The 14,424-nt window shown below is 46.9% G+C and overlaps 9 non-coding genes and 1 pseudogene across 9 annotated transcripts; all 10 read right to left on the bottom strand.

Moving 5' to 3' along the window:
* Positions 1-110: 110 nt before the first annotated feature.
* LOC142289231 (U2 spliceosomal RNA) lies at positions 111-301 on the bottom strand. Its single transcript, XR_012749737.1, has one exon. It is a non-coding gene; the product is annotated as a U2 spliceosomal RNA (small nuclear RNA).
* Positions 302-1,688: 1,387 nt separating this feature from the next.
* LOC142289246 (U2 spliceosomal RNA) lies at positions 1,689-1,881 on the bottom strand. The gene has a single exon (XR_012749750.1). It is a non-coding gene; the product is annotated as a U2 spliceosomal RNA (small nuclear RNA).
* Positions 1,882-2,578: 697 nt separating this feature from the next.
* Positions 2,579-2,720, bottom strand: LOC142289247 (U2 spliceosomal RNA; annotated as a pseudogene).
* Positions 2,721-4,107: 1,387 nt separating this feature from the next.
* On the bottom strand, positions 4,108-4,298 carry LOC142289230 (U2 spliceosomal RNA). Its single transcript, XR_012749736.1, has one exon. It is a non-coding gene; the product is annotated as a U2 spliceosomal RNA (small nuclear RNA).
* A 1,387-nt stretch (positions 4,299-5,685) lies between these two features.
* On the bottom strand, positions 5,686-5,876 carry LOC142289229 (U2 spliceosomal RNA). The gene has a single exon (XR_012749735.1). It is a non-coding gene; the product is annotated as a U2 spliceosomal RNA (small nuclear RNA).
* Positions 5,877-7,263: 1,387 nt separating this feature from the next.
* LOC142289227 (U2 spliceosomal RNA) lies at positions 7,264-7,454 on the bottom strand. Its single transcript, XR_012749733.1, has one exon. It is a non-coding gene; the product is annotated as a U2 spliceosomal RNA (small nuclear RNA).
* A 1,387-nt stretch (positions 7,455-8,841) lies between these two features.
* On the bottom strand, positions 8,842-9,032 carry LOC142289243 (U2 spliceosomal RNA). The gene has a single exon (XR_012749748.1). It is a non-coding gene; the product is annotated as a U2 spliceosomal RNA (small nuclear RNA).
* A 1,387-nt stretch (positions 9,033-10,419) lies between these two features.
* Positions 10,420-10,610, bottom strand: LOC142289226 (U2 spliceosomal RNA). Its single transcript, XR_012749732.1, has one exon. It is a non-coding gene; the product is annotated as a U2 spliceosomal RNA (small nuclear RNA).
* A 1,387-nt stretch (positions 10,611-11,997) lies between these two features.
* On the bottom strand, positions 11,998-12,188 carry LOC142289225 (U2 spliceosomal RNA). Its single transcript, XR_012749731.1, has one exon. It is a non-coding gene; the product is annotated as a U2 spliceosomal RNA (small nuclear RNA).
* Positions 12,189-13,575: 1,387 nt separating this feature from the next.
* LOC142289224 (U2 spliceosomal RNA) lies at positions 13,576-13,766 on the bottom strand. Its single transcript, XR_012749730.1, has one exon. It is a non-coding gene; the product is annotated as a U2 spliceosomal RNA (small nuclear RNA).
* Positions 13,767-14,424: the final 658 nt, after the last annotated feature.

Here is a 14,424-nt window from a genome sequence, read left to right as displayed (position 1 = left end):
GAATGGGCCAAATTGAGGTGCATATGAAGACGTATGCTTTCTTCCAATTCATTAAATCGGGCTAATATGAATCAGGTGAATTGAGTTCTGCTTTTGGAAACTGGGTTAAGAAGGGGTGCACCGTTCCTGGAGGTACTGCAATACCAGGTCAATGCGTGGAGTGGACAGAGCAAGCTCTTTTTCCATCTCCCTGTTCTAAAAATCCATTTAATATATGGTCCCCAGATAGGGGACGTATCAGATATTAAACTGATAAGAACAGATACTACACTTGATCTTAGCCAAAAGGCCGAGAAGCGATAACCAGAATTGGTTTGGGCCTCGAGTGGCACCCTGGCCTATGCCGGACACATCTTAGGGAGAGAGAGCGAGAGGGAGACAAACCCACGCCTACACAAGACATTTTGTCACCCAAGCCAACCCTTGAAAAGGCTGCTTTGCAGAGCAAAAACAAGAAGAATGGTGCGTTTTGCAGCCGCCGCCCACTGCAATGAATCTGAATAACTCCTCCTTTAGGGCGCAAGCAACTCCCCTCCCCCTTGCAGTCTTTCCAATTCACGATACAAAAAGACGGACAGGACAGGTTGCCTGACTTTCCGTCACTGCCACCCTTTGCCATCCTTACCCGTAGAAAGCCCTTTCATCATCCCCAAACCCTAATCTTTTCCCTTTCCTTCCCAGCCCCCAAACCCTGCCCTCTGTACCTTTCTCACCACCCGCTTCCCTTCTCCTGTCATCCCCCTACCACCCGGGAAAAAAAGAGATTGCCCCCTCCTTCCACTAGCCCACCCTCCCACCCAAAGAACAACTTCTTCTGCGCAGCTTGTTTTCTAGGCAGCAGCGCTATTGTGATGTCATCGGGGGGCATTGTGACAAGCCGCCAGTGTTCCGTCTCTTCATGTTGTGCACAGTTCAAACGGAAAATACATCAACAGGCAGACTACAGAAAAGCTTACTATCAAAGGTTAGAGGGGGGCTTTCTCAGAGGGCTTTTTACAGTTTTTCTATTCCCAATTAGCCGTTTAAGTGTACTTATTGAAAGTAGTAATTCTTTCATAGGCCGCCCTTTCTTAGTATTTGACGTTCCTTATATTGCGGTATGAGGCTTCGCAGTAGGTTGCAAACATTCATCACCCATGACTGTCCCCAATTGAGCTCAGAAGCTCAATGTCTATCATGACCTCTCTTTTAGAATGTCCAAGAGCAAGCAAACTATTCCTCCAGGAGAGGGCGCCAACAGACTACTAAAGAGATCATCATTACTCAAAGAAAACCCCAAAAACCAATGCATGATAGGAATAAACAGGTAACTTTCTTTGGAGTGGAAGCGGAGAGATCGCACCAGATGCCAATTCTAGATCTTATCACACCTGTGGTCACTGCAGCAGCAGGTGAATCCACTTTGTCCAAAAGGGATCTATTCCATTCAATTGCAAATGATCTAGATAAGACAGAGAACTGCAGCACGGGGACATAGCCGAGTTGGTCAGGTTGAGTGGTGATGAGTTTGCTATTTGGATGAATAAAGAAAGTCAAAAGTGTGAAAGATAAAAAACAAAAGGAGGAAGTGTGAAAAGTGAATGGGCCAAATTGAGGTGCATATGAAGACGTATGCTTTCTTCCAATTCATTAAATCGGGCTAATATGAATCAGGTGAATTGAGTTCTGCTTTTGGAAACTGGGTTAAGAAGGGGTGCACCGTTCCTGGAGGTACTGCAATACCAGGTCAATGCGTGGAGTGGACAGAGCAAGCTCTTTTTCCATCTCCCTGTTCTAAAAATCCATTTAATATATGGTCCCCAGATAGGGGACGTATCAGATATTAAACTGATAAGAACAGATTGATTTAATGAAGCTTTCCAAAGCACCGCAAAAATGCATGACCGAAGTCACACCAAAAACAGTGCAACGGCTAGGATTCGTGTGGACCCCTCCGTGAGAAGAGGATCCCCAAAAATCAACCCCGTCCCTCCGAACCAGAAGGCCACAGCGAGGGTCAGGGAACTTCAGTGCTCCCCCAAGCCGAAGCCTGGTTGAGCCTTGTTGTTGCTCCCAGCGTCCACCGAGGCATCTTACCCAAGTGGAGTAGGGAGCTACTAGTCGTTGGTTTCGCAGCCGAGACTGCCCGGACCGTCAACCGGTGTTGGTTTCTCAGCCCAAGGCTGACCGGACCTCCAACCGGGTGTTGGTTTCTCAGCCCAAGGCTGACCGGATCTCCAACCGGGTGTTGGTTTCTCAGCCCAAGGCTAACCGGACCTCCAACCGGGTGTTGGTTTCTCAGCCAAAGCTGACCCGGACCTCCAACCGGGTGTTGGTTTCTCAGCCCAAAGCTGACCGGACCTCCGACCGGGATTATAAAAATTTCCCTTCTTAGCCAGAAGGCCGGGATAGGGCAATATGCTTGGAAAGTATGAATAGGCAAGGCGCGGCGTGCGACAGAGTCTGAGGCTTACCAGGGTCCCAACCTAGCAAGTTCAGACTCCCTCCAGGGTGTCCATTCCTGGGGCACATTGCACCATAACCCCCACACTTACTCAGTCTAATAGCCTCGATCCTGGTAGGGCCATGGTTTCCTCTAGATGGATATACTATCCTCCCAAAGTACTAACAAGCGCAACCTTCCAGTGTGCATTGCATCATTGTACTAAGGTGGCCGGAGCCTTAAACCACCTTTTCGAACAATACTACACTTGATCTTAGCCAAAAGGCCGAGAAGCGATAACCAGAATTGGTTTGGGCCTCGAGTGGCACCCTGGCCTATGCCGGACACATCTTAGGGAGAGAGAGCGAGAGGGAGACAAACCCACGCCTACACAAGACATTTTGTCACCCAAGCCAACCCTTGAAAAGGCTGCTTTGCAGAGCAAAAACAAGAAGAATGGTGCGTTTTGCAGCCGCCGCCCACTGCAATGAATCTGAATAACTCCTCCTTTAGGGCGCAAGCAACTCCCCTCCCCCTTGCAGTCTTTCCAATTCACGATACAAAAAGACGGACAGGACAGGTTGCCTGACTTTCCGTCACTGCCACCCTTTGCCATCCTTACCCGTAGAAAGCCCTTTCATCATCCCCAAACCCTAATCTTTTCCCTTTCCTTCCCAGCCCCCAAACCCTGCCCTCTGTACCTTTCTCACCACCCGCTTCCCTTCTCCTGTCATCCCCCTACCACCCGGGAAAAAAAGAGATTGCCCCCTCCTTCCACTAGCCCACCCTCCCACCCAAAGAACAACTTCTTCTGCGCAGCTTGTTTTCTAGGCAGCAGCGCTATTGTGATGTCATCGGGGGGCATTGTGACAAGCCGCCAGTGTTCCGTCTCTTCATGTTGTGCACAGTTCAAACGGAAAATACATCAACAGGCAGACTACAGAAAAGCTTACTATCAAAGGTTAGAGGGGGGCTTTCTCAGAGGGCTTTTTACAGTTTTTCTATTCCCAATTAGCCGTTTAAGTGTACTTATTGAAAGTAGTAATTCTTTCATAGGCCGCCCTTTCTTAGTATTTGACGTTCCTTATATTGCGGTATGAGGCTTCGCAGTAGGTTGCAAACATTCATCACCCATGACTGTCCCCAATTGAGCTCAGAAGCTCAATGTCTATCATGACCTCTCTTTTAGAATGTCCAAGAGCAAGCAAACTATTCCTCCAGGAGAGGGCGCCAACAGACTACTAAAGAGATCATCATTACTCAAAGAAAACCCCAAAAACCAATGCATGATAGGAATAAACAGGTAACTTTCTTTGGAGTGGAAGCGGAGAGATCGCACCAGATGCCAATTCTAGATCTTATCACACCTGTGGTCACTGCAGCAGCAGGTGAATCCACTTTGTCCAAAAGGGATCTATTCCATTCAATTGCAAATGATCTAGATAAGACAGAGAACTGCAGCACGGGGACATAGCCGAGTTGGTCAGGTTGAGTGGTGATGAGTTTGCTATTTGGATGAATAAAGAAAGTCAAAAGTGTGAAAGATAAAAAACAAAAGGAGGAAGTGTGAAAAGTGAATGGGCCAAATTGAGGTGCATATGAAGACGTATGCTTTCTTCCAATTCATTAAATCGGGCTAATATGAATCAGGTGAATTGAGTTCTGCTTTTGGAAACTGGGTTAAGAAGGGGTGCACCGTTCCTGGAGGTACTGCAATACCAGGTCAATGCGTGGAGTGGACAGAGCAAGCTCTTTTTCCATCTCCCTGTTCTAAAAATCCATTTAATATATGGTCCCCAGATAGGGGACGTATCAGATATTAAACTGATAAGAACAGATACTACACTTGATCTTAGCCAAAAGGCCGAGAAGCGATAACCAGAATTGGTTTGGGCCTCGAGTGGCACCCTGGCCTATGCCGGACACATCTTAGGGAGAGAGAGCGAGAGGGAGACAAACCCACGCCTACACAAGACATTTTGTCACCCAAGCCAACCCTTGAAAAGGCTGCTTTGCAGAGCAAAAACAAGAAGAATGGTGCGTTTTGCAGCCGCCGCCCACTGCAATGAATCTGAATAACTCCTCCTTTAGGGCGCAAGCAACTCCCCTCCCCCTTGCAGTCTTTCCAATTCACGATACAAAAAGACGGACAGGACAGGTTGCCTGACTTTCCGTCACTGCCACCCTTTGCCATCCTTACCCGTAGAAAGCCCTTTCATCATCCCCAAACCCTAATCTTTTCCCTTTCCTTCCCAGCCCCCAAACCCTGCCCTCTGTACCTTTCTCACCACCCGCTTCCCTTCTCCTGTCATCCCCCTACCACCCGGGAAAAAAAGAGATTGCCCCCTCCTTCCACTAGCCCACCCTCCCACCCAAAGAACAACTTCTTCTGCGCAGCTTGTTTTCTAGGCAGCAGCGCTATTGTGATGTCATCGGGGGGCATTGTGACAAGCCGCCAGTGTTCCGTCTCTTCATGTTGTGCACAGTTCAAACGGAAAATACATCAACAGGCAGACTACAGAAAAGCTTACTATCAAAGGTTAGAGGGGGGCTTTCTCAGAGGGCTTTTTACAGTTTTTCTATTCCCAATTAGCCGTTTAAGTGTACTTATTGAAAGTAGTAATTCTTTCATAGGCCGCCCTTTCTTAGTATTTGACGTTCCTTATATTGCGGTATGAGGCTTCGCAGTAGGTTGCAAACATTCATCACCCATGACTGTCCCCAATTGAGCTCAGAAGCTCAATGTCTATCATGACCTCTCTTTTAGAATGTCCAAGAGCAAGCAAACTATTCCTCCAGGAGAGGGCGCCAACAGACTACTAAAGAGATCATCATTACTCAAAGAAAACCCCAAAAACCAATGCATGATAGGAATAAACAGGTAACTTTCTTTGGAGTGGAAGCGGAGAGATCGCACCAGATGCCAATTCTAGATCTTATCACACCTGTGGTCACTGCAGCAGCAGGTGAATCCACTTTGTCCAAAAGGGATCTATTCCATTCAATTGCAAATGATCTAGATAAGACAGAGAACTGCAGCACGGGGACATAGCCGAGTTGGTCAGGTTGAGTGGTGATGAGTTTGCTATTTGGATGAATAAAGAAAGTCAAAAGTGTGAAAGATAAAAAACAAAAGGAGGAAGTGTGAAAAGTGAATGGGCCAAATTGAGGTGCATATGAAGACGTATGCTTTCTTCCAATTCATTAAATCGGGCTAATATGAATCAGGTGAATTGAGTTCTGCTTTTGGAAACTGGGTTAAGAAGGGGTGCACCGTTCCTGGAGGTACTGCAATACCAGGTCAATGCGTGGAGTGGACAGAGCAAGCTCTTTTTCCATCTCCCTGTTCTAAAAATCCATTTAATATATGGTCCCCAGATAGGGGACGTATCAGATATTAAACTGATAAGAACAGATACTACACTTGATCTTAGCCAAAAGGCCGAGAAGCGATAACCAGAATTGGTTTGGGCCTCGAGTGGCACCCTGGCCTATGCCGGACACATCTTAGGGAGAGAGAGCGAGAGGGAGACAAACCCACGCCTACACAAGACATTTTGTCACCCAAGCCAACCCTTGAAAAGGCTGCTTTGCAGAGCAAAAACAAGAAGAATGGTGCGTTTTGCAGCCGCCGCCCACTGCAATGAATCTGAATAACTCCTCCTTTAGGGCGCAAGCAACTCCCCTCCCCCTTGCAGTCTTTCCAATTCACGATACAAAAAGACGGACAGGACAGGTTGCCTGACTTTCCGTCACTGCCACCCTTTGCCATCCTTACCCGTAGAAAGCCCTTTCATCATCCCCAAACCCTAATCTTTTCCCTTTCCTTCCCAGCCCCCAAACCCTGCCCTCTGTACCTTTCTCACCACCCGCTTCCCTTCTCCTGTCATCCCCCTACCACCCGGGAAAAAAAGAGATTGCCCCCTCCTTCCACTAGCCCACCCTCCCACCCAAAGAACAACTTCTTCTGCGCAGCTTGTTTTCTAGGCAGCAGCGCTATTGTGATGTCATCGGGGGGCATTGTGACAAGCCGCCAGTGTTCCGTCTCTTCATGTTGTGCACATTTCAAACGGAAAATACATCAACAGGCAGACTACAGAAAAGCTTACTATCAAAGGTTAGAGGGGGGCTTTCTCAGAGGGCTTTTTACAGTTTTTCTATTCCCAATTAGCCGTTTAAGTGTACTTATTGAAAGTAGTAATTCTTTCATAGGCCGCCCTTTCTTAGTATTTGACGTTCCTTATATTGCGGTATGAGGCTTCGCAGTAGGTTGCAAACATTCATCACCCATGACTGTCCCCAATTGAGCTCAGAAGCTCAATGTCTATCATGACCTCTCTTTTAGAATGTCCAAGAGCAAGCAAACTATTCCTCCAGGAGAGGGCGCCAACAGACTACTAAAGAGATCATCATTACTCAAAGAAAACCCCAAAAACCAATGCATGATAGGAATAAACAGGTAACTTTCTTTGGAGTGGAAGCGGAGAGATCGCACCAGATGCCAATTCTAGATCTTATCACACCTGTGGTCACTGCAGCAGCAGGTGAATCCACTTTGTCCAAAAGGGATCTATTCCATTCAATTGCAAATGATCTAGATAAGACAGAGAACTGCAGCACGGGGACATAGCCGAGTTGGTCAGGTTGAGTGGTGATGAGTTTGCTATTTGGATGAATAAAGAAAGTCAAAAGTGTGAAAGATAAAAAACAAAAGGAGGAAGTGTGAAAAGTGAATGGGCCAAATTGAGGTGCATATGAAGACGTATGCTTTCTTCCAATTCATTAAATCGGGCTAATATGAATCAGGTGAATTGAGTTCTGCTTTTGGAAACTGGGTTAAGAAGGGGTGCACCGTTCCTGGAGGTACTGCAATACCAGGTCAATGCGTGGAGTGGACAGAGCAAGCTCTTTTTCCATCTCCCTGTTCTAAAAATCCATTTAATATATGGTCCCCAGATAGGGGACGTATCAGATATTAAACTGATAAGAACAGATACTACACTTGATCTTAGCCAAAAGGCCGAGAAGCGATAACCAGAATTGGTTTGGGCCTTGAGTGGCACCCTGGCCTATGCCGGACACATCTTAGGGAGAGAGAGCGAGAGGGAGACAAACCCACGCCTACACAAGACATTTTGTCACCCAAGCCAACCCTTGAAAAGGCTGCTTTGCAGAGCAAAAACAAGAAGAATGGTGCGTTTTGCAGCCGCCACCCACTGCAATGAATCTGAATAACTCCTCCTTTAGGGCGCAAGCAACTCCCCTCCCCCTTGCAGTCTTTCCAATTCACGATACAAAAAGACGGACAGGACAGGTTGCCTGACTTTCCGTCACTGCCACCCTTTGCCATCCTTACCCGTAGAAAGCCCTTTCATCATCCCCAAACCCTAATCTTTTCCCTTTCCTTCCCAGCCCCCAAACCCTGCCCTCTGTACCTTTCTCACCACCCGCTTCCCTTCTCCTGTCATCCCCCTACCACCCGGGAAAAAAAGAGATTGCCCCCTCCTTCCACTAGCCCACCCTCCCACCCAAAGAACAACTTCTTCTGCGCAGCTTGTTTTCTAGGCAGCAGCGCTATTGTGATGTCATCGGGGGGCATTGTGACAAGCCGCCAGTGTTCCGTCTCTTCATGTTGTGCACAGTTCAAACGGAAAATACATCAACAGGCAGACTACAGAAAAGCTTACTATCAAAGGTTAGAGGGGGGCTTTCTCAGAGGGCTTTTTACAGTTTTTCTATTCCCAATTAGCCGTTTAAGTGTACTTATTGAAAGTAGTAATTCTTTCATAGGCCGCCCTTTCTTAGTATTTGACGTTCCTTATATTGCGGTATGAGGCTTCGCAGTAGGTTGCAAACATTCATCACCCATGACTGTCCCAAATTGAGCTCAGAAGCTCAATGTCTATCATGACCTCTCTTTTAGAATGTCCAAGAGCAAGCAAACTATTCCTCCAGGAGAGGGCGCCAACAGACTACTAAAGAGATCATCATTACTCAAAGAAAACCCCAAAAACCAATGCATGATAGGAATAAACAGGTAACTTTCTTTGGAGTGGAAGCGGAGAGATCGCACCAGATGCCAATTCTAGATCTTATCACACCTGTGGTCACTGCAGCAGCAGGTGAATCCACTTTGTCCAAAAGGGATCTATTCCATTCAATTGCAAATGATCTAGATAAGACAGAGAACTGCAGCACGGGGACATAGCCGAGTTGGTCAGGTTGAGTGGTGATGAGTTTGCTATTTGGATGAATAAAGAAAGTCAAAAGTGTGAAAGATAAAAAACAAAAGGAGGAAGTGTGAAAAGTGAATGGGCCAAATTGAGGTGCATATGAAGACGTATGCTTTCTTCCAATTCATTAAATCGGGCTAATATGAATCAGGTGAATTGAGTTCTGCTTTTGGAAACTGGGTTAAGAAGGGGTGCACCGTTCCTGGAGGTACTGCAATACCTGGTCAATGCGTGGAGTGGACAGAGCAAGCTCTTTTTCCATCTCCCTGTTCTAAAAATCCATTTAATATATGGTCCCCAGATAGGGGACGTATCAGATATTAAACTGATAAGAACAGATACTACACTTGATCTTAGCCAAAAGGCCGAGAAGCGATAACCAGAATTGGTTTGGGCCTCGAGTGGCACCCTGGCCTATGCCGGACACATCTTAGGGAGAGAGAGCGAGAGGGAGACAAACCCACGCCTACACAAGACATTTTGTCACCCAAGCCAACCCTTGAAAAGGCTGCTTTGCAGAGCAAAAACAAGAAGAATGGTGCGTTTTGCAGCCGCCGCCCACTGCAATGAATCTGAATAACTCCTCCTTTAGGGCGCAAGCAACTCCCCTCCCCCTTGCAGTCTTTCCAATTCACGATACAAAAAGACGGACAGGACAGGTTGCCTGACTTTCCGTCACTGCCACCCTTTGCCATCCTTACCCGTAGAAAGCCCTTTCATCATCCCCAAACCCTAATCTTTTCCCTTTCCTTCCCAGCCCCCAAACCCTGCCCTCTGTACCTTTCTCACCACCCGCTTCCCTTCTCCTGTCATCCCCCTACCACCCGGGAAAAAAAGAGATTGCCCCCTCCTTCCACTAGCCCACCCTCCCACCCAAAGAACAACTTCTTCTGCGCAGCTTGTTTTCTAGGCAGCAGCGCTATTGTGATGTCATCGGGGGGCATTGTGACAAGCCGCCAGTGTTCCGTCTCTTCATGTTGTGCACAGTTCAAACGGAAAATACATCAACAGGCAGACTACAGAAAAGCTTACTATCAAAGGTTAGAGGGGGGCTTTCTCAGAGGGCTTTTTACAGTTTTTCTATTCCCAATTAGCCGTTTAAGTGTACTTATTGAAAGTAGTAATTCTTTCATAGGCCGCCCTTTCTTAGTATTTGACGTTCCTTATATTGCGGTATGAGGCTTCGCAGTAGGTTGCAAACATTCATCACCCATGACTGTCCCCAATTGAGCTCAGAAGCTCAATGTCTATCATGACCTCTCTTTTAGAATGTCCAAGAGCAAGCAAACTATTCCTCCAGGAGAGGGCGCCAACAGACTACTAAAGAGATCATCATTACTCAAAGAAAACCCCAAAAACCAATGCATGATAGGAATAAACAGGTAACTTTCTTTGGAGTGGAAGCGGAGAGATCGCACCAGATGCCAATTCTAGATCTTATCACACCTGTGGTCACTGCAGCAGCAGGTGAATCCACTTTGTCCAAAAGGGATCTATTCCATTCAATTGCAAATGATCTAGATAAGACAGAGAACTGCAGCACGGGGACATAGCCGAGTTGGTCAGGTTGAGTGGTGATGAGTTTGCTATTTGGATGAATAAAGAAAGTCAAAAGTGTGAAAGATAAAAAACAAAAGGAGGAAGTGTGAAAAGTGAATGGGCCAAATTGAGGTGCATATGAAGACGTATGCTTTCTTCCAATTCATTAAATCGGGCTAATATGAATCAGGTGAATTGAGTTCTGCTTTTGGAAACTGGGTTAAGAAGGGGTGCACCGTTCCTGGAGGTACTGCAATACCAGGTCAATGCGTGGAGTGGACAGAGCAAGCTCTTTTTCCATCTCCCTGTTCTAAAAATCCATTTAATATATGGTCCCCAGATAGGGGACGTATCAGATATTAAACTGATAAGAACAGATACTACACTTGATCTTAGCCAAAAGGCCGAGAAGCGATAACCAGAATTGGTTTGGGCCTCGAGTGGCACCCTGGCCTATGCCGGACACATCTTAGGGAGAGAGAGCGAGAGCGAGACAAACCCACGCCTACACAAGACATTTTGTCACCCAAGCCAACCCTTGAAAAGGCTGCTTTGCAGAGCAAAAACAAGAAGAATGGTGCGTTTTGCAGCCGCCGCCCACTGCAATGAATCTGAATAACTCCTCCTTTAGGGCGCAAGCAACTCCCCTCCCCCTTGCAGTCTTTCCAATTCACGATACAAAAAGACGGACAGGACAGGTTGCCTGACTTTCCGTCACTGCCACCCTTTGCCATCCTTACCCGTAGAAAGCCCTTTCATCATCCCCAAACCCTAATCTTTTCCCTTTCCTTCCCAGCCCCCAAACCCTGCCCTCTGTACCTTTCTCACCACCCGCTTCCCTTCTCCTGTCATCCCCCTACCACCCGGGAAAAAAAGAGATTGCCCCCTCCTTCCACTAGCCCACCCTCCCACCCAAAGAACAACTTCTTCTGCGCAGCTTGTTTTCTAGGCAGCAGCGCTATTGTGATGTCATCGGGGGGCATTGTGACAAGCCGCCAGTGTTCCGTCTCTTCATGTTGTGCACAGTTCAAACGGAAAATACATCAACAGGCAGACTACAGAAAAGCTTACTATCAAAGGTTAGAGGGGGGCTTTCTCAGAGGGCTTTTTACAGTTTTTCTATTCCCAATTAGCCGTTTAAGTGTACTTATTGAAAGTAGTAATTCTTTCATAGGCCGCCCTTTCTTAGTATTTGACGTTCCTTATATTGCGGTATGAGGCTTCGCAGTAGGTTGCAAACATTCATCACCCATGACTGTCCCCAATTGAGCTCAGAAGCTCAATGTCTATCATGACCTCTCTTTTAGAATGTCCAAGAGCAAGCAAACTATTCCTCCAGGAGAGGGCGCCAACAGACTACTAAAGAGATCATCATTACTCAAAGAAAACCCCAAAAACCAATGCATGATAGGAATAAACAGGTAACTTTCTTTGGAGTGGAAGCGGAGAGATCGCACCAGATGCCAATTCTAGATCTTATCACACCTGTGGTCACTGCAGCAGCAGGTGAATCCACTTTGTCCAAAAGGGATCTATTCCATTCAATTGCAAATGATCTAGATAAGACAGAGAACTGCAGCACGGGGACATAGCCGAGTTGGTCAGGTTGAGTGGTGATGAGTTTGCTATTTGGATGAATAAAGAAAGTCAAAAGTGTGAAAGATAAAAAACAAAAGGAGGAAGTGTGAAAAGTGAATGGGCCAAATTGAGGTGCATATGAAGACGTATGCTTTCTTCCAATTCATTAAATCGGGCTAATATGAATCAGGTGAATTGAGTTCTGCTTTTGGAAACTGGGTTAAGAAGGGGTGCACCGTTCCTGGAGGTACTGCAATACCAGGTCAATGCGTGGAGTGGACAGAGCAAGCTCTTTTTCCATCTCCCTGTTCTAAAAATCCATTTAATATATGGTCCCCAGATAGGGGACGTATCAGATATTAAACTGATAAGAACAGATACTACACTTGATCTTAGCCAAAAGGCCGAGAAGCGATAACCAGAATTGGTTTGGGCCTCGAGTGGCACCCTGGCCTATGCCGGACACATCTTAGGGAGAGAGAGCGAGAGCGAGACAAACCCACGCCTACACAAGACATTTTGTCACCCAAGCCAACCCTTGAAAAGGCTGCTTTGCAGAGCAAAAACAAGAAGAATGGTGCGTTTTGCAGCCGCCGCCCACTGCAATGAATCTGAATAACTCCTCCTTTAGGGCGCAAGCAACTCCCCTCCCCCTTGCAGTCTTTCCAATTCACGATACAAAAAGACGGACAGGACAGGTTGCCTGACTTTCCGTCACTGCCACCCTTTGCCATCCTTACCCGTAGAAAGCCCTTTCATCATCCCCAAACCCTAATCTTTTCCCTTTCCTTCCCAGCCCCCAAACCCTGCCCTCTGTACCTTTCTCACCACCCGCTTCCCTTCTCCTGTCATCCCCCTACCACCCGGGAAAAAAAGAGATTGCCCCCTCCTTCCACTAGCCCACCCTCCCACCCAAAGAACAACTTCTTCTGCGCAGCTTGTTTTCTAGGCAGCAGCGCTATTGTGATGTCATCGGGGGGCATTGTGACAAGCCGCCAGTGTTCCGTCTCTTCATGTTGTGCACAGTTCAAACGGAAAATACATCAACAGGCAGACTACAGAAAAGCTTACTATCAAAGGTTAGAGGGGGGCTTTCTCAGAGGGCTTTTTACAGTTTTTCTATTCCCAATTAGCCGTTTAAGTGTACTTATTGAAAGTAGTAATTCTTTCATAGGCCGCCCTTTCTTAGTATTTGACGTTCCTTATATTGCGGTATGAGGCTTCGCAGTAGGTTGCAAACATTCATCACCCATGACTGTCCCCAATTGAGCTCAGAAGCTCAATGTCTATCATGACCTCTCTTTTAGAATGTCCAAGAGCAAGCAAACTATTCCTCCAGGAGAGGGCGCCAACAGACTACTAAAGAGATCATCATTACTCAAAGAAAACCCCAAAAACCAATGCATGATAGGAATAAACAGGTAACTTTCTTTGGAGTGGAAGCGGAGAGATCGCACCAGATGCCAATTCTAGATCTTATCACACCTGTGGTCACTGCAGCAGCAGGTGAATCCACTTTGTCCAAAAGGGATCTATTCCATTCAATTGCAAATGATCTAGATAAGACAGAGAACTGCAGCACGGGGACATAGCCGAGTTGGTCAGGTTGAGTGGTGATGAGTTTGCTATTTGGATGAATAAAGAAAGTCAAAAGTGTGAAAGATAAAAAACAAAAGGAGGAAGTGTGAAAAGTGAATGGGCCAAATTGAGGTGCATATGAAGACGTATGCTTTCTTCCAATTCATTAAATCGGGCTAATATGAATCAGGTGAATTGAGTTCTGCTTTTGGAAACTGGGTTAAGAAGGGGTGCACCGTTCCTGGAGGTACTGCAATACCAGGTCAATGCGTGGAGTGGACAGAGCAAGCTCTTTTTCCATCTCCCTGTTCTAAAAATCCATTTAATATATGGTCCCCAGATAGGGGACGTATCAGATATTAAACTGATAAGAACAGATACTACACTTGATCTTAGCCAAAAGGCCGAGAAGCGATAACCAGAATTGGTTTGGGCCTCGAGTGGCACCCTGGCCTATGCCGGACACATCTTAGGGAGAGAGAGCGAGAGGGAGACAAACCCACGCCTACACAAGACATTTTGTCACCCAAGCCAACCCTTGAAAAGGCTGCTTTGCAGAGCAAAAACAAGAAGAATGGTGCGTTTTGCAGCCGCCGCCCACTGCAATGAATCTGAATAACTCCTCCTTTAGGGCGCAAGCAACTCCCCTCCCCCTTGCAGTCTTTCCAATTCACGATACAAAAAGACGGACAGGACAGGTTGCCTGACTTTCCGTCACTGCCACCCTTTGCCATCCTTACCCGTAGAAAGCCCTTTCATCATCCCCAAACCCTAATCTTTTCCCTTTCCTTCCCAGCCCCCAAACCCTGCCCTCTGTACCTTTCTCACCACCCGCTTCCCTTCTCCTGTCATCCCCCTACCACCCGGGAAAAAAAGAGATTGCCCCCTCCTTCCACTAGCCCACCCTCCCACCCAAAGAACAACTTCTTCTGCGCAGCTTGTTTTCTAGGCAGCAGCGCTATTGTGATGTCATCGGGGGGCATTGTGACAAGCCGCCAGTGTTCCGTCTCTTCATGTTGTGCACAGTTCAAACGGAAAATACATCAACAGGCAGACTACAGAAAAGCTTACTAT

This window comes from Anomaloglossus baeobatrachus, unplaced genomic scaffold (assembly GCF_048569485.1).
Source record: "Anomaloglossus baeobatrachus isolate aAnoBae1 unplaced genomic scaffold, aAnoBae1.hap1 Scaffold_914, whole genome shotgun sequence".
In the NCBI taxonomy this organism is placed as follows: Eukaryota; Metazoa; Chordata; class Amphibia; order Anura; family Aromobatidae; genus Anomaloglossus; species Anomaloglossus baeobatrachus.
This window is presented reverse-complemented; position numbering and strand designations above follow the sequence as displayed.